This window comes from Quercus lobata, chromosome 6 (assembly GCF_001633185.2).
Source record: "Quercus lobata isolate SW786 chromosome 6, ValleyOak3.0 Primary Assembly, whole genome shotgun sequence".
NCBI lineage: Eukaryota > Viridiplantae > Streptophyta > Magnoliopsida > Fagales > Fagaceae > Quercus > Quercus lobata.
In genome coordinates, this window is record NC_044909.1 from 9,951,932 (window position 1) to 9,958,154 (window position 6,223).

The 6,223-nt window shown below is 32.4% G+C and overlaps 1 long non-coding RNA gene across 5 annotated transcripts; it reads left to right on the plus strand.

The window, feature by feature from the left end:
• Nucleotides 1-440: 440 nt before the first annotated feature.
• On the plus strand, nucleotides 441-4,262 carry LOC115994281. Of its 5 annotated transcripts, XR_004093176.1 has the most exons (5): nucleotides 441-738; nucleotides 854-891; nucleotides 1,082-1,335; nucleotides 1,995-2,161; nucleotides 3,296-3,520. It is a non-coding gene; the product is annotated as an uncharacterized LOC115994281 (long non-coding RNA). The 5 variants fall into 5 exon arrangements; XR_004093177.1 differs by lacking the exons at nucleotides 1,995-2,161; nucleotides 3,296-3,520 and adding an exon at nucleotides 3,982-4,262; XR_004093173.1 differs by lacking the exon at nucleotides 1,995-2,161.
• The last annotated feature ends 1,961 nt before the right edge of the window (nucleotides 4,263-6,223 follow it).

Below are 6,223 nucleotides of genomic sequence, written 5' to 3' on the forward strand. Positions count from 1 at the left end.
GCTCCCTGCTCGGATCGGAGACAGAGAGTGGATCGGATGGAGAGATAGAAGAGGAAATCAGAAATATTACAGACCGGGTATAGAGAGAGAGAAAGAAATCAGATGGAGAGAGGAGGAATCAGAAATAGGATAGACCGGGTATAGAGAAAGAAAAAGAAATCAGATGGAGAGAGAAGAGGAAAGCTGAAATATGATGGAGAGAGAGAGAGAAAGCGGGTATAAAAACGGTAATGGGTTAGGTGAGAAATAATAAAATAATTAAGGAAATTGATTATTTAAATAAGAGTGGTGGTAAAATAGATGAACTGATGTGGGTGTTTTATAAAAATGACAGTGTAAAATAGAAAAAGTAGGTTTTTGATGTAAAATAGACGGAATCTTTTAAACGAGCTGATGTGAATGCTCTAAGACATAAAAAAGGGAGATAGCTACATGGAGAAAAAAAGGAGAAAGAGAGACCGAGAGACAGAGAAATAGAGAGGCAGAGAACGCAGAAGGAGAGAGAGATCGAGAGATCAAAAACTGCACGCTCTAAAAATTGAAACCCAAAACACACAATCATCCATTCTTTCCATTTGTTAACACAAACGGCCAAAAGAAAAGATTTTCCCTGCCGATGAAAAAGAAAAAACAGAAGCCCATTGACATATTTCCACGGTTTGCAATCAAGAATGAAAAGAAGTCTCTCACTTTCCTGTCAGATTTCTTCATCTAACTGTCCATTAATTTCTTTCACCGGTGAGTTTTTATCTTCGATTTAAGTTTGTTTATTAACTATGATTAGGTTTTGATATTTTGTTTGGATTTTTTTCGATTTTGGTATTTTAATTAAGTTTTTCTCTTCGCTTTTCAGTTTGACATTCTCATCTGCACGCCCTCAAGTTCAACCAGGTACCAATTTCAAATCCATCAGATTCCAGATCGTTTAGATCTACTTTGATTTTTTTTCGTTTTTGTCAAATCTAGGGTTTGTAATCTGCTCTTTGGATGAATATATTGCTTTTGTTTATTGGTGGTGTTAGTACTCTACTTTGAATATTCCGATTTCAATGTATTTCTCCCTGAACTGTTCACATTCTAGATTTCGGAATCGGAATGATTGTGTTAGTGAAATAAGTTGCATCACTTCCCAATGAAAACTTCCAAGTCACTGTAACTAAGACCTGCTCTTCCACCCTGTTTCGTTTCTTCTCTGTAACTCCATACACACATGGTCAGAATAGCGTGGTTAATTTCCCTCTTTCGGATACTCTCTCTGATGATTTGGCCCACTTTTTAACTGTTTGCATGTTCCGTTCCAGACCAACAGACAGAGGAAAAAAGAAAATCCAAAAGGTTTGGCTACCTTTTTCCCTAATTTCCCATATAGTTGCTTTATAGATAAAATAGAAAAATTTATTATTGAAATCCATGACAGTTTGGCCATGTAATCCATAGAAAGTTTGGTGGTAAATCACTATTTCTATCTCCTCATGATCATTTTTTCTCTTCTTGGAAGAATATGAAACTTAATCTTAAAATGAACTTTTAGACTCTAATTCTTATAGGGCTCCCAAGTTGGAACCCTTCTATATTTTTCTCTATAAAATTGAATGACAGTGGCCTTTAAGATTATGTATTTGAAAGTTCGGGGAACTATTATGTACTCTATAATGAATAGGAACTATTTGTGGTGCTTTCTGATAGATTAAGCTTCTAGAGATAGTTGTGTAAAGCTTATTTGATTGCTAAAAAGAGTTTCTTAAATTGCCAGAATGTGTTTTGAATTTGTTTCTCAATATTGCTTCCTGAACATCTACAGGGCTTGATGATTAGTGAATAAAATTGAAATGCATCTTACATGATATTATAATGAATATAGATATTTCAAGTCATTTTGCAACAATGTATGTGAAATCTAACAGCATCTGATGCCCATAACTAGATTCTGTAAGCAGCAAACCATACATTTGATTGGATTTGTGAATGCTAAATATGTGCTCTTTAATGAACAGGAACTAGATTCTCTCGACATTATTAGACTTTCACTTTTGTTAGGTGCAAACTGGAATTTTGTGTATGGACATGATGCTATAGATTTCTGGTGGGCATCAGTATAGCCAATTCATATTTCATGGGGCTGGTATCTCACCCTTTCAATTGCCAGGTTCTCTATACAAAGGTCTGTTGCTAAAAGCAAAACATGAGGGTTCCAAGTAAAATAATAGTTTTCCTTTAAATTGGTTTGAAGATATCTCCTCCAACCAATTACATGGCATTTAGATGATTAAACACATGTACTTTAATCACATGACATGTTAAGCCATATTTAATCAAGTAACTTGACTATTAAATTGATCACGTGTGGATGATCAGTTGAATGCTATATGGTGAGTTGGAGGGAAAACTATGTTCCAAGAAAAATCCCTCTTTTGATGGAATCATTGTGTTTTCCTCACAATCACTATGCCTTTCTCATCTGTCACAAATATAATGCTGAACATCTTCATCTAGGCATCAATTGTCCAAAACTGGCTTTATAGCGGTTGTGACAAGTGTTTTAGGACTTAATATGCATGAAGAGTACAAGATGAAGTTATCATCATGCAAGATGAAATTATCAACATGACAAACTCGCTATTCTCACATGAAAATTAGTCTATAGGAAACCATTGGATCAATTTCCTGTAGAAATTTCTTTTTCCTGATTTTTGGCGGCATGAGCTCTCAGTTACCAAGTAGCTAGGAATGTTGAGAATGAATTTTTACAAATTTTTTAATTTGTCACTAAGAATGAATTGTTAGTTCAGTGAATTTGGATTTGATTTAGAGGTGGCTCGGTGTTTTTGAAAGTATATTTGTAAAAAAATTGTGGGTTTGTGAATGTGATCTTACATTGGAGATTCTTACTGATTTGGTGGTGGCAGTGGTATTGAACTTGGACTTTTTTTTTTTTTTTGCATACAGGTTTGCATTAGTGAATTAAACTTATCTTCTAATGAGATTAGATTTTATACTCCAATATTTGTTTCTATGATTGATTACAGACCACAGTCTGATATTTTGGTTTTCTGATTACAGAATATATTCCTTCTTTCATTTATTTATGTGCCCTATATAGGGTTTGTCTTATTGTTTGATTTATTTTTTCACTTGATATATCAAAATTTTGTAGATGCAACGACCTTTTTTTTGGTTACTAATATTCCAATCTGACTAGATTGTAATAAAGCTTTAGCATTTTTTTAAAAGCATGTTGAGTATGTTACTTTTGAGAAAACTGGTAGTAATAATGCCTTTATTTGTTTAATGACAGGCATATATTAATTTTGAAATATCAAAGGGTGTGGTTGAATGGATCACAGAGCTTGATGAGAGACTTATATAGACATATTAAAGCATTTGAAGGTCTGGATAAGCCATAAAAAGTTGGAGGTTACTTTTAACTTTGTGCCAAGATAGAATAAACCACTCAAATTTCTTATATTGGTGTACTGTTTTAAGAGATTTGAGCTTTTGTAGGACTTTGAACTTCTGTTAATATTCATGTATTACTTAAAGGTTTTTTTTGTATGGAAACTTCCATATGGATCTAACATTTCTTTATTGTTATATTTTTTTTAATTATGTTTTAATTACTTGAATTTTTTCCTTGAATTAGAAGCATATAAGTTTGTGAACGTATAAGAAAACTTACTTTGTTCTGTATAACCAAATTTGTAGTCCAACTTGCAACAGATTTTGATTGCAAGGAGATATGGGTACACTTTTTGCAATTTCATATTCTGCCTTGCTGTTACAACTCCCCATACACTTTCCATAACGCAATGAATCTATGTATAAAAAAAAAACAAACAAACAAACAAAAAAAAAAAAACAATCGGTGCATTATTTACTGGAGATTATGATCAAACTTTATGGTTTATATGCATTTATGATTTTTTATTTATTTAAATTTTATAGTTTCTTATCAAGCTTCTGAGATACATTTACTTTGTGCAGTATATAAGTGTTGGGGTTGAATGAAATCTACAAAGGTCTATATTTATTCCTCACAAAAGGGACATGATAGGTGGAAAATAAGAAGGGAAAAAAATATTTGGTTGATTGGAAAGGAGCAAGAACAAAAAGAACAACTGAGATATGAAATGAGCATTAAGCACATAACCACACAAAAACAATGTAGAGGCAGATTGGAATTCAAAAGGAAAAAAATGTTAGCTGATGCTGAATCAACATCTTCAAATGCACTTGGTTGGATTGTTTTAGATTTAGATATTTGAGTTAGATTTGGTTAAATTAGTTTTTGGTATCTGCCTATAGTGTTTGTAATTAAATTTGTAAATGGAGATATACGTTGGGTGTTTAGTACGTGGTAAAAGTGTATTTAAATATTATTAAAAAAAATTCTAATAAATATAAATAAAAAGTTTCCCGCACATAGTGCGGGTTAAAAAAGCTAGTTTAACTAATAGTCGAAGGCAATTCCACTGAAAATTATGGTAATACAACATGTATTTAGAGTAGGCTTATAAGCCCACTTTTCGAATTTCCTCTTGGGCCCATGGGTGAGCTTAGAGTTAAGCAAAACCGAAAACAAATCTCTTTGGTTCTCTCTAAAGTCCAAACCATTAATTTTTACTTTGAATAACAGTGATCTCTAATGTCACTCTCACATGGTGGATTCCACATGTGAATGACTTACTCTTATGTAAGTGAGGTATTACGCATGTATCGCGTTATACATAATACCACCTCCCAAACCACACTCTTCTAGACTTTCCAGTGATTTTCCTTGGTAGACCATGTGCCACAGATGTAGAAAAAAAAAATCCAAATATCACATGAAATTGCTAATACCCTTTGGGTTGCCCAATATTGGGTTAGAAAAAATGGGCCTTGGCAAGGTTTTTTAGCACTCCAGGCTCCATCACAGCACAGGAAGCCGACTGAGCCACGAGCCCATGATTGCGTGGAGAAAATAAGCACACCCACCCACCATATATGTGGTATATAATTGGATTTGGATCCTCCATCATATGTAAATCATATAGATCTCTCAAACAATCTATATTCTTAAAAAAAAAAAAAAAAATTGTGTAACTCATATAAAGTTTAATTATGAATTAAAGTGTTTTTCATTAAAAAAAATGAATCAAAGTATAACTTAAACCCACCTCTGAATAAATATATAAATTATTATAAAACATAAAAAGATATATATGACAATCCTAAAACCACATATTAAAGATATTAAAAAACCACACCCCCATACTCCATTTCCATTGTACCCCATGGTATATATCGGATAAAACATTGGTCAACTATACTGTTATGATGCTCTTATTATAATAGTTGCTTGTGCTCTCTCATATTTAAATTTATAAATTTTTTTCCCACGATTGTTAACGAGGTGTATTGTGATTTGTATATAATAAAAGTAATGTCAATACTATGTCTAAACAAATTATGCTGCACTAATTATAATTTGCCTTCTTAGTAAGTTATGATTTTTTTTGTTTATCTATTATTTCTTTTATATTTATTATTATTCTTATTATTATTATGATAGCTGAAAATTCTTCACTAACTTTACCGATTAACCTACTTGTATTCTCCTTCTATACACACATGAATTGATAATACATTTTGATTTGCGTCAACCATTGTAAGCAGATAATACACATGCATAAATACGTTTACATCTTTATTATTTAGTATTGTATCTCAACATTGATAAATAGATATATAAAATATAACATAAATATGGTAATCCTTTAATTTCTTCTTCTTCTTCTTCTTTTTTATGAATGTGATAATCGTAAAACCACCTATTAGGGGTTACAAAACCACATCCTAGTAGACCATGGTTTTAGACAAAACCAATGGTGATCCTTATTTGTAATAGTTGCTTGTGCTTTCTCATATAGTATAAATTGGTCCCAATGCCTAGCATTATAGCAAGTCAATTGTAAGAGACTAATAGTAAAATAACCATGGCAATGAAAGTAACTCTCTTTGTTTCCCTTATGGTTGCTGCTCTAGCAATTCCAGTATCTGAAGTACAAGCCTTGGGTTATGATATTCTCATCTACGGCACTGTGTATTGCCCAAGCAGCAGCAGTATAGGTGCCAATGGTATCAACAAACGGCCCGTTTTCCCAAGTAAGTTTGTTCAAGTTAATTATTTTACTTGCATGGTTCTATTTTTTATATTCCGAAAGTAACTAATAAATTTTCTTTA